Raw genomic sequence first — 16,114 nt, forward strand, 5'->3', positions numbered from 1 at the left:
TCGGGTTTGAAAGAAAACAGATCTTCAGTTCAGATCTGATCTCCACAGAGCCAGGTGTCCAGGTCAACAACACGCAAGCAGCAAGCAGTAGATACCTTTAACATAAATGCCTTGCCCTCAAGGCCCTCATATCTCATGAACTTTCCCACAACTGCTTATGGAGAGAGGATAATGTTTTTATTACTCCCTTCAGCCAAAAACGAGTCAGTTAATTCTTTCTTACTGGTGGATTTATTGAGCACTCTTACGGCACAAGTTATCCAACGTCGAACTGGGAACATAATGAAAATAAACAAAACACAAAGGTTCAGCATAAACTTAACAAAAACATAACGTAAATATTAAACAATAAATAAAAAGTAACAAAGAAAATACATTAAACACACCTTACTGGCTGCTGCACGTAACCAAAGGGAATAAGTTCCTTGAATGCCCATGAACTTGACCAGAAGCACAGCGACGCACAGACTGAAATACAATTCATTCAAATCGATAAGATGTTCAAACCATACAACATTGTCTTAGAAGTTAGGTTATAAAACACACAAACCTGTTGATCTCGCGGCATGCTGCCAACAAACACCAAACCACCGGCTGTGTAACCACATAATGCGTTGATTTCAGAGGAACCATATATAGCGTTCCGGCATACATGAACCAATTGACACTTCCGGCTCAAAGTGATCTCAAAACAACCAAGTTCCATTGTGCAAATAAACAGCAATAAAGAAACCAAAATAAAATATAATAAACAAAATAATTACAAAAAATGATGTTATAGCTGCAGTTACACTCCCACCAAATCACAATCTTTAAGATTTAATTTCACTTTAAATTCACTTTCAAATAATTCACCATATGGAACTCAATATTCTTGGAAATAAACCACAATACTGCTTCAAGCAGCAACCCCTTTCTTCGCACACAACCTTGAATGTATACAAACAACCTTGCCAACATTGTGGCTTCTTATTTAGTACCAACATTGACCTCTGAAAATCATGTTTGAGACCCTTGACAAATATAGGTTTACCAATCTTTCTGTCTTCGACCTCGACATCTCTTAAGAGCAATTCACTCTCTTTTCGTTCTTTGAACTTTGACCTTTTCTTTGCATTTACACGCTCATTTGAGGAGGAGGACCGTCTCCTCTTTCTTCTGATGGGTTTGGTTTCCTTCTTTGCTTGCACCTGAACATTGAACACCCTTTTTTGACTTTTAGTTTGTTGAACATCTGGAAATGTATTAGAACGTAATTTATGTTGAACAGCTCATTTTAGGATATAGGCTTTAAATTATGTTATCACTTGATTTGCCTAAAGATATGATATTGACTGGTTGAAATGACTGCTGAGGTGCACTCGAAGGCTTGCAGCAGGCAGAGGCCTGCATTTCCTTAATGTGCATTTCCTGTATGTGAGCTGCACTCGCGGCGTACGTGACATACAGCCTGCATCTATGGCTGATCAGTGAGGTCAAAGAGTACCCAAGATTTGATAGTTTTAACCAAATGTTACACACATGCAAGTGTAAATCAGCTGATGTTATTAATGATTTAGTTTAATCACATATAAGTGCTGATAATATGCAGTATAATTGCATTTACTGAATTATGCTCAGGTATAAGACGATGTCGTGCAAGGTGCAAAGTAAGCGTTTTTTGTGTGTGGGTAGCTGTTGGACAAGTCACACATACACCCACATACAGACACACTGACTTCTGAGAATCACCTATAGCGTCTGACTTCTAAGAATAGGCATGCACACCTATGTGCAAGCAAATACACACACACTGACTTTCTTAACTTTCGAAAAGTCACCTACATGCACACACATACACACACTGATGTCTGGAGAGCTTCCTTTAGACCGTACTACCGTATAAAGGGGCGCTCACAAGAGCACCACAGCAGAGGCTGGGGAGACAGAGGCTGAGGAAGACTTGGGAGGTTTTGGACACGGACGGCTGTTGGGGGCCCTTTGGGCCCCCAGGGCTCATAGGTTTTTGGGGCTTCTTCTCTTGCACCTTGCTCAGATGTTAAGCAGTCATGGCTCCACATGGAGGAAGGTAAAGAATTAATTAAATTAAGAAGGTAAATAATTAATTAAATTAAGAATGTAAAATATTACTTAAATAATGAATTAAACCAAAAAGGGTAGATTTCTCTATTTTGAGATTAAACCTATTTAGTGCTACTTTAAGGACATTTTTGGAATTACCAAATTTAGACTAGCCTGTATTTCAGGCTGAATGAGATCTAAATGGAACCTCCTCTTTTTAATCTAAATTCTAAATTAGTTTAGGACAAGCCTAAATTAAGGCATTTGGAAACCAGACAGACATGAAACATTATTGATTTCATTTCTATTGGTATTTTGTATTTGTATTTTGTATTGTTAAATACACATCTGTAATCCCACTATGAACTGAGCAAATAAAGGGAAGCTCTTAATCTTCCAAAAAGCCTAATTTTCTGAGTTAGTGTTATAAAGATAAATAGACTATAGGGGCTTCTTCTGAAGGACACCACCAAGCCCTCGGTGAGTATGAGAATTCCACACTACGGCAACATACATACACATTCAATACACACCCCATACAGGTAGAGATTTGTAACTGATGCAAAGTTTGATGCCAACGTTTGATGCAATGCTGTGCGGAGTAATGTATCGAGTAATGTTTTTGGAGTGCAATGTTTGGTATGCAATGAATTGTGAGCACTGAGTTGTTTTGCAATGACGGTGTGCTATGATGATGTGCTGTGGGTTGGCATGGTGGCGTAAAGAGTGATATGTTTTGCATGTGTTGGCTCATTATCCCTATGTGTGACTGGATTTAAGAGTAACGATAATTCTCTGGGTGGTAGGCCATGGGGATGTAGTGGGTTTATATAACGCATGAGCTTCAGTGCATTTCTCTAGTCAGAGGAGTAGGATAGGTTGTTTCAGTAGAGTCTCTTGATCGAGTGAGTGAAGTTCATCAAGTGGATATTCCTATTGAAGCGGGCCAGTAAGTTTAAGGGGCCCCTCTGCCTCCTGCCTTTCTTATAACGGTGTTATCCTCAGATCCATAGTTTGTCTTAAGTCGGGGACTGGATATTATGGTAGTGGATCAAGTTATTAAAGGGCTTACAGATGGTAACCAGACTTAGACTAAAAATTTGCCGCTAATTCCCTGAAGGCCACGGGCCTGCTAACACGGTCGAATTTGCTCTGAAATCACCATGATGGAGAACAGGTGGTTCTTCCGTCGCCACAAGTAAATATACTGTTTATGCACTTCTGTGTGTTGCTTGTTTAAAAGGTCTGTCCTGAGGACAGGGACCTCCTATCTGTATTGAACGCCGCTCCAGTCGTGGTCTGGAATGGTTAATATGGCGCCCAACGTGGTGGCAGGCAATGAGTAGGCTACTGCATGTCTAACCACTAAACATTTTACTGTTCTATGGTGATGTATTAGATAGGCTGCTTATCCTGTTAAACCTCGAAACCCCTTTGAGATGGAAAGAAGTAGAAGAAGTGAAAGAAGTGTCATAAGTAACCAGCGAAATTCAAGCTGAGGTAACACATTGAAATTTGCCAAAAGGAGTAGCACACTGTTATGTGATTTCACAATCATCTGCGGAGATGACAGTGGCTTAATGGAGAAATGCTACAACTTTTGCTCAGTTCAATTTTTAGGAACCAGTACCTACAAAAACTAAGGCTAGTAGAACTCCTCTAAAAATCCAGCCACTCCTCTTATTGGAGAGGAAATTGCCTGTTTAAAATGGGAGGAAAACGTAGTTTGTAGTGTTCAAACCTGGACCAATTGGACAGAAAATCATACTCAAAACAAGGTTTTGCGTTTGAGTAGAAATAGTGAAAATTAAATGTGTTGCTGCCCATAGGTGTGTCAGATACCTGAGTATAGCCCCAAGAGTTTAATTGCGGCTAACTCCCCCGTCCTGCACCATTGTATCCGCACCGTGACCTGGAACAAGGAGACGATCTAGTTGAATTGATCACTCAGCGCGAAAGAAAGATCTAGGGACCACAGGACGATTGCATACCATTTGCATAAAAGGCATAAACCCTGACCAAAAGGTGTTATTAAGGCAGATATACAGTATATGTGTATATGTAGGCAGACCGCATCTGTATATACTGTAAATATACATATATATTTAGGACGAACCATGCACTTAGTTGTCGGGGAAACCTAGGACATGTATTTATAGAAAATATACATGCATTAAGGAGTATTATGTGTGTATAGAAAACCCTATATATATATATATATATATATATATATATATATATATTTATACATATATAAATAAAATAAGGAAGAACCGTGCACATGGCTGACGGGGAAACCTATGATGGGGCCGAGGAGGTAGAGACCGAATTTGGCTGCATACAAGAAGAAGAGTTAGAACGACCCTCTCCCCACGCCCCTCAGGGAGCAAGGAGCTCGGGAGAGTGGGAGCTGGCTTTCTCCCGTTATAGGGAGGTGCCCGCTTATGCAGAAACCTACAATGACAGAATAGATGGTAGAAACCCCCCTCCGTACCCGGGAGAGGACCGGGAGGGGAGGAATCCATGTCTGTCAAAATAGGTTTGAAGAAGTGTGAAATTGGCAGAAAATAATTGACTCGAAGAAAATGGTAGTTGGTGATTTGTGACCCATTGGTTGAGTTCCAAGTAGAGGGACACTTAACCAAACAACCTAAGAAAGGACATGGTATATTAGAGAAGAAGCAGCCTAAGCCTAGGATAACTTTATTCACAGATGGTAGTGTGCAAGGTGGTGCTAAAGAGGTCGTGTGGGCTTGTATAATGAAAGATGAGGAAGGCAATGTGATTGTAAATAGGAGAGGACATTGCCCTGGAACCGTGCAACAGGCGGAGGTAACGGCCATTTTGGAAAGCCTGATTGTTGAAAAGAAAAGAAATCTCTCTAGTCTAATAGTGACGGATAGCGATTATTGTTATAAAGCTGGCAGACTAGAAAATCAAGATACCAATACCTAACATAAGTTTGTTTTAAGGAATATATATATATATCATATATATATTATAAGTGAGCTGACACACATGGCTGACAGGGAAACCTTTGGTGGAGCAAAGGAAGCACAGACTGACTTTGGCTCCATATATGAAGATGAGATAGACGGAGATGCTCCCCCATGCTCTTCCAGTAGAGAGGGATGAGGGAGGTTGGAAGCTAGCTTTCTCCCAATGTCGGGAGTTACCCATCTAGATGTATGTGTATATTATGACATAGAACAGTGTGTATAGAATGTTCCATGTATATAGAAGTATATTATGGCCCCTGCCAGGCCTAGTATGGCAAAGTTCTCCCGGGTATTCCTACTGGAATATTGACGGGACGAAATGCACTCAACAAGGTGCCCCTAGAGCAAACCTATCTAGTGGTCACCAAGGTGCACAAAGATTTAGGTCAGGTTGGACATAGGATCCATAAGTGTTGGATTTAAGCCTAGTTCACACGCCTATATAGCATATAGCATCCCCTCATCCCATCTCACCTGAAGCTGACACTTGTGAACACCGTTTATATACCTAACAAAGCCGTGTGGATTATTTTTACTTCCTGGGGGTCAAGAATAGGGAGAGGCTAGATGCCTCAATAGGGTTCAAGCAGAGGAATAGTAAGAAACTATTTAGGGAAAAAAACAAAAAAAAACAATGGTGTAATCTGACCCTGTAAACTGGCTTCATATGAGCCAGAGAGGGAGAGATAAATGTAGATGCTTAAGACAACGTCACTCATGTTATCTTAGCTACTGTATATGTATGATTGGTTTCCAGTAGGACTGAGTAACCATACTTGAGGAAAATTATAATAATTGGACGACCTATCTTGTTCTATTGTTGGCTTAGTAAATTCTAAGCCCCTTGAGTTGTTTAGAAATTGTTTATGTGTATGTTATATAAGACGTTGTTCAGGAAGAATATATGATTTATCTTATATATTTAATAGATTTCACAGAGAGATGCTAGAAATTATCAGTGGGGCATAACACAGTTATTTTGGAGACTGAAGTGTCTTTTCGATCCAAGAGCGGGCATCATATTCAGGTTTCCCGGGAAAACAAGTCCGGTCCAAGGGTTTTAAGTCAAGCATATTTGTATTTCCGCCCGACAGGGCAACTGCCAGTGGGTCTGATAAGCAGCGCACAGCCTTCACATTCAACAACGCATTTGTCTGTTGAGTCAATCGACAACACTGTAGGCGGTCATTTTAAAATTTGTCAATAACTCACTTCCTGTTTCAGATTCCTTTGGGCACCCCTTCTAGGATGTCTTAGGATGACCAAAGGGACATGTGTGCCAAATTGTATGCTTTTATGAGATTCTTTAGTTGTCTTGAGTCAATCGACAACACTAGGCGGCCATTTTCAATTTGGTCAATAACTCACTTCCTGTTTCAGATTCCTTTGGGCACCCCTTCTAGGCAGTGGCGTACCCACCATAGAGGCAGGGCAGGCGGCCGCCTGCCCAACTAAAATCTAGCCTCCCCTAGAAAATAAAGTAAAAGACTGAAAAACAGGCAGTGAAAAAAATCAAAAGAGAATAGTGGCCGTCGGACCTCCTCGTCGCAGCCAATCACTACCGTATCCATTCCGCAGAGCGACGTCGCCTATAGTGATGCAAATGTGTGCCTTTATATTTTCATGGGGTGCCAGGAGAGCCAGCTGGGGGTCTGGGCCATCACCTGTAGGCTACTCACCTCGCATAAAAGGGGCTCTGAGTCTGAGAGCAGCTTGAGCCATTAAACTACTGTAACAACATGAAGAGACATGAAGAGACCCCCCCCCTTGGAGGGGGGGGGGGGTAGAGAAAAAAATCTCGCCTGCCCTAAATGTACACTGCTCAAAAAAATAAAGGGAACACATAAACATTACAATGTAACTCCAAGTCAATCACACTTCTGGGATATCAACCTGTCCAGTTAGGAAGCAACACTGATTGTGAATCAATTTCACCTGCTGTTGTGCAAATGGAACAGACAACAGGTGGAAATGAGAAGCAATTTGCAAGCCAACCCCTATAAAGGAATGGTTTTGCAGGTGGTGGCCACAGACCATTTCCCTGTCCTCATCCTTTCTGGCTGATTTTTGGGTACTTTTGCATTTTACCAGTGCCCTCACCACTAGAGGTAGCATGAGGCGGTTTCTGCAACCCACAGAAGTTGCTCAGGTAGTGCAGCTCATCCAGGATGGCACATCAATGCGCGCTGTGGCAAGAAGGTTTGCTGTGTCTCCCAGCACAGTGTCAAGAGCATGGAGGAGATACCAGGAGACAGGCCAGTACACCAGGAGACGTGGTGGGGGCCGTAGGAGGACAACAACACAGCAGCAGGAGCGCTATCTGGTCCTTTGTGCAAGGAGGAACAGGAGGAGCACTGCCAGAGCCCTACAAAACGACCTCCAGCAGGCCACATGTGCATGTTTCTGCTCAAACTGTGAGAAACAGACTCCATGAGGGGGGTATGAGGGCCCGACGTCCACAAGTGGGGCCTGTGTTCACAGCCCAACACCGTGCAGCCCGATTGGCATTTGCCAGAGAACACCAGGACTGGCAGATTCGCCATTGGCACCCTGTGCTCTTCACGGATGAGAGCAGGTTCACACTGAGCACATGTGACAGACGTGACAGAGTCTGGAGACGCCGTGGAGAACGTTCTGCTGCATGCAACATCCTCCAGCATGACCGGTTTGGCGGTGGGTCAGTGATGGTCTGGGGAGGCATATCCTTGGAGGGCCGCACAGACCTCTATGTGCTAGCCAGAGGTACCATGACTGCCATTAGGTACCGGGATGAGATCCTCAGACCATCACTGACCCACCGCCAAACCGGTTTGAGCAGAAACATGCACATGTGGCCTGCTGGAGGTCGTTTTGTAGGGCTCGGGCAGTGCTCCTCCTGTTCCTCCTTGCACAAAGGACCAGATAGTGCTCCTGCTGCTGGGTTGTTGTCCTCCTACGGCCCCCACCACGTCTCCTGGTGTACTGGCCTGTCTCCTGGTATCTCCTCCATGCTCTTGACACTGTGCTGGGACACACAGCAAACCTTCTTGCCACAGCGCGCATTGATGTGCCATCCTGGATGAGCTGCACTACCTGAGCAACTTCTGTGGGTTGCAGAAACCGCCTCATGCTACCTCTAGTGGTGAGGGCACTGGCAAAATGCAAAAGTACCCAAAAATCTGCCAGAAAGGATGAGGACAGGGAAATGGTCTGTGGCCACCACCTGCAAAACCATTCCTTTATAGGGTTGGCTTGCAAATTGCTTCTAATTTCCACCTGTTGTCTGTTCCATTTGCACAACAGCAGGTGAAATTGATTCACAATCAGTGTTGCTTCCTAACTGGACAGGTTGATATCCCAGAAGTGTGATTGACTTGGAGTTACATTGTAATGTTTGTGTTCCCTTTATTTTTTTGAGCAGTGTACTTTCTGGGAACGCCACTGCTTCTAGGATGTCTTAGGATGACCCAAGGGACATATGTGCCAAATGTTATGCTTTTTGGAGATTCTTTTGGTGTCTTTTAAGTCAACGGTCAACAGTTTAGGTGGCCATTTTGAATTTTGTCCATAACTCACTTCCTGTTTAAGATTTTTTTGGGCACCCCTTCTAGGATGTTTTAGGATGACCCAATCTGTATCAAATTTCATGCTTTTATCCGCCGCGTAACGATTTGGCCATTTTTTGTGGTTAGCACCCCCTACTAACACACAATAGTCCCGTGTAGCATTCACTTTGTCTTTACATCATTTCAACTCTCATTTCGAGACCATTTAACATTTTAGTCGTCTTCAGAATGATGCTGTGAACCTGTGTGTCTTTAAACAAACAAACTTGTGTTCGTTGGGCACGTTAGTGGTCGGTCAAGAAGGGGTTAAAAGCAACGCAGCTCCGCTCCGTGTTGAACAGTGGGTGGTGAGTCGATCCTAGGTGGAAAGACTGGTGACACGAGGTTATTAAGTCGATCCAGTCTGTCGGGCCCGGCGGAGGTTCGGCTCCTTCCCTGCAGTTCCGAAGTGGCTGCTGTTTCATAGACTCCATGCAGGTTGAGATGATTGCAGGTTAAGTTCGACTATTACTCCCTTCAGCCAAAAACGAGTCAGTTAATTCTTTCTTACTGGTGGATTTATTGAGCACTCTTACGGCACAAGTTATCCAACGTCGAACTGGGAACATAACGAAAATAAACAAAACACAAAGGTTCAGCATAAACATAACAAAAACATAACGTAAATATTAAACAATAAATAAAAAGTAACAAAGAAAATACATTAAACACACCTTACTGGCTGCTGCACGTAACCAAAGAGAATAAGTTCCTTGAATGCCCATGAACTTGACCAGAAGCACAGCGACGCACAGACTGAAATACAATTCATTCAAATCAATAAGATGTTCAAACCGTACAACATTGTCTTAGAAGTTAGGTTATAAAACACACACACCTGTTGATCTCGCGGCATGCTGCCAACAAACACCAAACCACCGGCTGTGTAACCACATAATGCGTGGATTTCAGAGGAACCATATATAGCGTTCCGGCATACATGAACCAATTGACACTTCCGGCTCAAAGTGATCTCAAAACAACCAAGTTCCATTGGGCAAATAAACAGCAATAAAGAAACCAAAATAAAATATAATCAACAAAATAATTACAAAAAATAATGTTATAGCTGCAGTTACAGTTTTGCATATTTGAGTTAATTTAAATGTTCACATCTCAGAATTATTCGACACTGTTCAGAAATCTGGTCTTGGTCTTTTCTGGTGGTCTTGGTCTTGGTGCCCCTTGGCTACCTAAATGTAAGGGCCCAGAAGGTGATTTAAAATATTCTGAGTGGATTCAGGGTTGCAGGGACTGCCAACCTTGGTAACCGCCTTCCATTCCGACATCTCACTACTCCGACTAGTGGCTTCCGCGTGCGGTTAGGGTTAGGGTTAGGTATAGGGTTCGTTAACGTCGGAAAGGCGACATGTCGGAAAGGTGACATGTAACCGCCAACCTTTCAGTGTGGGGAGATGTGAGCCGGTGGAAAATGTGATTTTGCAGAGGAAATATCTGAAGGGAAGTGAGCAGCTGAGAGAGAGGTTGCTGTACAAAGGAGCTGAGAGCGATGAAAGAAGACAAGCGCTGCGGCCTGGCCTGAGCAAGGGTATACCACGGACTGGGGTTCTGGTGGGCAGGGACACCCCAGTCGGTGGGGGGCCAGTGGGAGCCACAACCCCCTAAACTGCTATGCGGTCGGCGGTGTGTGTGTGTGCGGGAGGACCTTGACCGTGGGAGGCTGCCCGAGGATGGCCAGGTCGCAGACCAGAGAGATGCTCCAAGATGGACAAGAGCAGAGCCAAGGAACGGACGCACGGAGACAGACCAGCCAGTCGGAGACGTGGACAGCCAGAAAGAGAGGCGATATAAGACGGTGACCACCCCTAGATGACACACGGACGGACCACATCGTGCCTGTGGAGGACCGAGAGAAGGAGGACGCGACCCGAGTATTGACGTGCAACAACCGCAGCGGCAGAGCATAGCTCTGGCTCGCCAGTAAGTCTTCTATCAGACAAACAATACTCCTTGTCCCCAGAGAGCTAAGCTAAACAGAACTGTTCAAGTGCCTTGAATCTGTGACTGGCGTCCCTCCTTTGTCTTCCACAGGGACATTGGAGCTACTGGCGTGTGAGGTGGTGCCATCAACGCTGTTGCCCCCCACCCCCTTTCTCCTCTTGCAACTGGCTGGTTTCTCCGTTTTATTGTTTTATTCTATTTCAGTTAGTGGGCCCTTTTTAGTTTGTTTAGGTAGGCATTTTATTGTGTTTTGGCTGTTTTTTAGATACCACTGTATCAGGTTTAATTTAAATAAAAGTCAAAGTTTTAAGTGTTTGCCTTTTAAATCTCAAAGTTGTCAGACAAACCTGTGTTGCTTTTTAAAGTTAACTGAGGACCAGACCTCCTAAAAGATGGCATAGTCGGAAATTTGAGCTTTAAGCACCCTGCACTTTACAAACTTTTCACTTATATTTTATTGTTTAATTTAAGTACATTATTTAAGTATTTGGGTGTTTTTAGCGGTGCCACACGTGCCCTTGTGTAATTTATAAATAGTATTTTTGTTGCTTTATTTTAGTTCTTAAACTTTGGGGCATATTGCTTTCAAAGGACTATTCCATTCATACATTTCCTTATAACTTGTATGCCTAATTAAGAGGAGGCAATATCAATAATAGTCTTAGATTGTGTTTAGATTGTGTTTATTGCACAATCTGTCTTCAGTCTTCATATGCAGATCTATTGTTATAATAATACCAACATTCTCTGTGTCTGTCTGTGTGTCTCTGTCTGTCAAATAAGACAAGAACAGACAACAATGATGAGCTCTGACCTAAGTGTCATCTGATAACGATAACTGATGGCGTTTGAAAGAAAACAGACATGTTGACAATGCAATGTTGGCAGCCCTGCAAAAAGTGTATTTTGGACGAGAGGTGGGGGCTCCGTGTGTGGGGGGCTCCAACAAACAAGAACAGACAAGAATGATGAGAGTAATAAGTAACACCCTCGGAGCTATGGTTTGAAAGAATAACAGATCTACAGCCAGGTGTTCAGGTCAACAACACAAGCAGTAAATACCTTAACATAAATACCTTGCCCTCTTATCTCATGAACTTTCCCACAACTGCTTATGGAGAGAGGATAATGTTTTGCATATTTGAGTAAATTAAATTTAAATGTTCACATCTCAGAATTATTCGACACTGTTCAGAAATCTGGTGGTCTTGCCCTTGATAGTCCACGGTCATAAGTGTGTGAACGCATGCCCTTGTGTAATGTATAAATAGTATTTTTGTTTTATTTTAGTTCTTAAACTTTGGGGCATATTGCTTACAAAGAGGACAATTCAATGTATATATTTCCTCATAACTTGTATGCCTATATTAAGAGGAGGCAATATCAATAGTCTTTGATTGTGTTTATTGCACAATCTGTCTTCAGTCTTCATATGCAGATCTATTTTTATAATACCAACATTCTCTCTGTGTCTCTCTCTCGCTCTCACACACAAGTAAGACACAAAAACAAGACAGACATGTGTGCAGATTCTATAAGCAAAAAGAACGATGAAGGTATATTAAGATGATATTTCACCAGAAGGAAAAAAAACGAGTTACTCCACTGGGCCCTCTACAGATCTGGTCAATGGAATTTTTCTATTGACCAGATTTTTCTAGCCAAAAAGCGTATTTTAGACGTAAGGTGGGGGGCTCTGAGTGTGGAGGGCTCCAGCAAACAAGAACAGACAACAATGATGAGAGTAATAAGCCACACCCTCTGACCAAGTGTCATCTGATAACAGGGCGTTTGAAAGAAAACAGAACAAAACATATGATGAAATGATGTTCTTTTCGGGGGAAAAAACAAAAATATATATGATGAAACGATGTTCTTCCCCTGTCTAATTGTCTGAAAAATGCACATAAAGGTAAAAAATAATAATAATACAATTTCCTGCATGCTTCACTGCCCTGCAGGAGGTGAAATAGTGACATCTGCTGGGCCATTAATTGGAACTGCATGGAAAAGGGCTTAAATTCCAGCATTCCTTGGTCCTTGAATATGACCAATGAATATTCATTTGTTTTAATTCAGTCTCCTGTTTATCCTAGCAAAAACCCATATAAATGCATTCATATCCAAGTTGTTAGTTGTTGACGCTCATCAAATACCACCCAAACCGTCTTTCATATAGGTACCAAGAGTCCAAGATTCTATATATTGCATTGCATGCATTGACAATAATATGGTGAAGCCAAAATACAGCTGTCTTTACTGCAATAAATTCAAGAGTTGTCTGTGACCAGTTTCTGCTGTTAGAGTGAGTGTATAGAACTGTTCCTGAAGAAACGTTGTGGGATCGCTAAGAATGTTGATGGTATTGAGTATTGAGAGTTTTATAAGTGTTAAAGGTGTTATTATTAGTAGTGTTAAAGGTTTAAGGTTCTAAAGGTTGGAAAGGTTGGAAAGGTTTAAGGCTCTGAAGGTTTGAAAGGTTTAAGGTTTGAAATGTTTGAAAGGTTTAGGTTTGAAAGGTTTGAAAGGTCTACGGTTCGAAAGGTTTGAAAGGTGTTAAAGGTTTCAAAGGTGTTAAAGTATTAGTAGTGTTAAATGTTTTGATAGTGTTGACAGCGTTGAATAGTGTAAAATTGAGTTTTTTAGAGTAAAACAGTGATTGCTAGGGTCTAATAGGTGGTTGCTAGGGTAAAACAGGTGGTTGCAAGGGTCTAATAAGCGGTTGCTAGGGTCTAATAGGGGGTTGCTAAGGTCTAATATGCAGTTTATATGGTCTAATATGCGGTTGCTAGGATACAACTGGTGGTTGCTAGCGTAAAACGGTGGTTGCTAGGGTCTAGCGGTTGCTAGGGAATAATAGGTGGTTGCTAGGCTGTAATATGGTGTTGCTAGGGTCTAATAAGCAGTTGCTAGGCTCCACTGTAGCTAAATGGCATTTCCCCATTGAAATGAATGGGATCTTTTAAGCAATTAAAAGTGAAATATCTCTAGCCGATATGTCAGCTACAGATAAGTAGGCCAAACGTAGAGTTGGAACGGAGTTTGTAGCTAAAAGTATGAAGGACTAATTAGGTGTCAAAAAACATGGGGAATATAGTATATAATAAATATAGTGGCAATAACATTAGTGTGATCGCTAAGGCAATCCCACAATTACATTTAGCCAAAGGAAAAATAGCACACACAATATGAATACTGCTCCTATGATGTGATTGGTTGGGGCCGTCTACAGCCCACCCTCAAAGTTCCTATCCACTCACAGTGGGTACAACCCACTGTGAGTGGATAGATAAATAGTAGGATATACAGACAGAGTGACTAAAATAAAGTAAGAAAGAGAGGTCTGTTGAGTTGCTGTAGGCTATTGTTTGTTTCACTACACAAACTAGGTCCTACAACTTCCACTGAGGTAAGGAAACTACTGCTATGACTAATATAACAATTTAGACTATTAATTATGAAATATTTAATAATTCATTCATTATGGATGTTGCGTTTATGATTTATGGCATTTTCGGTTGTTGTAAGAAACAGCCTACATTTTTAAGGCAAAAGGCTATATGGAGAATCAAAACAGTTTTATTTTGAAAAGAGTAATAAGTAACGAGTAATTAATTACTTTTTTGAGTAACGAGCCCAACACTGATAATAACAATATATGAATAGGTATAAATATAGTCAAAGTGTACATAGACAATCTACCCCCAGTAATATGGGTAGAAATGAACAATCTACAAATATCCTTTTCATATAAAAACTGTCATTTACACATTGTTTAACACACATATTCATTTACACAGCATAAAATGAAATACACCTGATCTTGGGTGTAGTTCAAACTGGTGTTTTTCTTTTCTTCTCTTTCATTTTTTTCTTTTTACGTTTAATGGCCTTCTTAGGTTATGGTTACCCTATTTATTTAAGAATCTATTTTGTACATTGGTGGAAGGAATTTGTTTCTTGCTCTGTATGGCTTGGGCTGTTTTGAATTTGACCAGATCAGAGAACTTTAGTAAGTGGAATTTAATTTTGTAGAATGGACAATGAATGAATAGTTGATTTATATATAGGTAGTTCCCCATACTTCTTATACATACATAGTAGGTTAAGTATGGTAATATCATGGTGCAGCACAGTAATGATTTGGTATTGAAGATGTGTCTCGTCTTGCTAATAACGGAAATGCTCTTTGCCATCTTGAATTTGAGATCTGCGGTAATTGTACTGTTACCAAAGACTAGTCTATGAACTTAGTTTTTGTTGGATTTATTGTTGTCGAACCACTGTTTAAATGTACTTAGTTCAGATGTTATGACTTGCAAAAGCTGCTGGATATCTTCCCCGGTACAAAAGATGTTTGTGCTGTCTGCAAAAAGTACACATTTAGATTTGATACCGTACACAGATCATTTATATACATAATAAATCATTTGAGACCCAAGATTGTTCCCTGTGGTACCCCTCACTTGATAGTTTTATGATTTGATTTGTATTCTCCCAATTGTACATATTGTTGTCTGTTGTCAATATAGCTCCTCAGCCATTGAGATGCAACTCCTCTGATTTTGTATCGCTCTTTGTTATAAGTAGGTTGTGGTATCAAAACCTTTATTAAGATCGATGAATACTCCAATTGTGAACTGCTTTTTGTCTATGTAATCTTATATAATACTGGTTTTCAGACAACAGTTTGTGTTTTGTAATGAAATCATCCAGTATGTCCAAGAATATATTTTCTAATATATTTGAGAGTTGTGGTAGCAGAGAGATTGGTCTGTAATTGGTGAATTGATGTTTATTGCCGGATTTGAAAATTGTAATTATTTTAGCAAATTGAATGTGCCAGTGTCTAATGACAAGTTGCATTATATGAGTGAAAGGTTTCACAATATATTCTCTCTCTCTCTCTCTCTCTCTCTCTCTCTCTCTCTCTCTCTCTCTCTCTCTCTCTCTCTCTCTCTCTCTCTCTCTCTCTCTCTCTCTCTCTCTCTCTCTCTCTCTCTCTCTCTCTCTCTCTCTCTCTCTCTCTCTCTCTCTCTCTCTCTCTCTCTCTCTCTCTCTCTCTCTCTCTCTCTCTCTATTAGGGCATTCACCAAAAAGTCGACTTCGACTTAAGTCGACTTATAACAAGTCGACTCCCAGCAGGAGAAGTCGAAAGTAGAACGTTTTTATTATTTTTATTTTATTATTATTATGTTTTAATCATTATATTTGCTCCCTATATGCGTGTGTACATAATTCAAACTGTAGGATTGGCTATTGTCAAGGACAGAGGTGATTCTTTCCTTTTCCATGGCAGTTCTCAGCCAGTGATTAAGGATCTATTTGCACCTGACCTCTTCCTTCGATGTGCTGTCCGCTCAGGTGCATGCGCTCTGTCCCAGTGATTGACAGGCTAAAATGCACTGTGTGAAATGCATCCAGCATTATGTAGGCCTATTTTTGAATCTATAATATTAACATCAAAACAAAAGCCGTACATTAAGGGAGAAGGGACCGTACCTTCTT

General features: G+C 41.4%; 1 protein-coding gene across 2 annotated transcripts in view; it reads left to right on the plus strand.

Moving 5' to 3' along the window:
• Positions 1-1,685: 1,685 nt before the first annotated feature.
• Positions 1,686-16,114, plus strand: part of LOC311062470 (uncharacterized protein) — a 40,815-nt gene continuing 26,386 nt past the window's right edge. For both annotated transcript variants that reach the window (XM_084081526.1, XM_084081527.1), the window contains exon 1: positions 1,686-2,541. The gene's annotated coding sequence lies outside the window, so the exon portion shown is untranslated. The remainder of the gene's footprint in view (positions 2,542-16,114) is intronic.

The sequence above is a fragment of the Gymnoscopelus microlampas genome (genome assembly GCF_963454915.1).
Source record: "Gymnoscopelus microlampas genome assembly, chromosome: 15".
NCBI classification, from domain to species: Eukaryota; Metazoa; Chordata; class Actinopteri; order Myctophiformes; family Myctophidae; genus Gymnoscopelus; species Gymnoscopelus microlampas.